The sequence below is a fragment of the Rhagoletis pomonella genome, unplaced genomic scaffold, assembly GCF_013731165.1.
Source record: "Rhagoletis pomonella isolate Grant_MI unplaced genomic scaffold, Rhpom_1.0 Rhpom_scaffold_00005, whole genome shotgun sequence".
Taxonomy (NCBI): domain Eukaryota; kingdom Metazoa; phylum Arthropoda; class Insecta; order Diptera; family Tephritidae; genus Rhagoletis; species Rhagoletis pomonella.
Genome location: NW_023458559.1, coordinates 82,773,103 through 82,774,341, shown reverse-complemented (window position 1 = coordinate 82,774,341; position 1,239 = coordinate 82,773,103).

The following is a 1,239-nucleotide window of genomic DNA, read 5'->3' as shown; positions in this document are numbered from 1 at the left end:
TTTTTCTATTTTTTTAACAAAGTTTGAAATTTGGACTTATATGGTTTTTGTTAGAGAGTTAGTTGGATTTTTATAAAAAAAAAAAATAAACATTAAACAAACAAAAGAAAAGTAGCCGAAACTGGTCATAATGTCGTGTCCCTATTATTTTTCACATGACTATGTGGGCGTGTCCACCCTCTTTTACATATTACAGTTTTTGCTCTTAACAGACCTTAGGGTAAAAATTGTATCCCGATATGTTCGCCGACGCTCAAGAAAATCTATTTTCGGACGCCCACGATTTGAATTGGTGGAAACTGTTGGTTGACATTTTAGTGAAAAGATTTCTTTCTTTTCGAGCCAATTGGAATAATTTTTCAAAACTGGCGTTTGGATCTTTGTCAATACAATGCAAGTTTTTTACATTTTAATTAATACATTGTAATTAATACATGTTTGCAATTCATACCGATCTGGCTTAAAACCCTCATATTCAATATCTTTCGCTATTGCACCTAGCACATTTTGAACTTTCTGGGAATGCGTACCGGAATTTTCACGCCAAATCTCAAAAACATGCAATCGAGAAAATTCGCAGTGGTAACTTGTTCTTAGAAACATTTTGAATTAGAAAATTAGATAAATCAAAAAATAAACATGAAAAAAAACTGTAGAAAATAAAGAGCTCTACTACGTGAGCCTCTGCAGGTCGATGCATCTACACTGAACACTTTTACAATCTTAAAATATTAACAAACAATATGTAAATAAAAATATTGAGGACCGATAGGGGAACACACTTAAAACATTACCTAAATACTTGAAAGACGAATCAAGAAACACACAAAATCCTACTTTTCTAAAACAACGCTTTGCATAAAACACAACACGAATTATCTAAAAGTTTAATTGCAGAAATAAAGTCAATACCTTTATGTACAATATCGATTGCATACAATTTTAATTCACTCGACCTTTCACAATATTTTAATTACGTTAAATCCAATTCAATTTTCAACGTGTTGACGCTGTACAAATAAAATGAACAATTGATGACACTTTTGTTGCTTTTTTCAGAAACAACCGTTAGAATGAAAACAAAAAATATATGACTACATGAAGTTTGGACAAAAAACTGATTGCTAAGTCTATTTTGGTTCAAAAATGTTTACATACATTTTTTTAATTTTGGCCTATGGCAGCAACCACCGTGCAGTGGTCAAAAAATTATATCCGAACCACTTTTTGCCAAGTTTT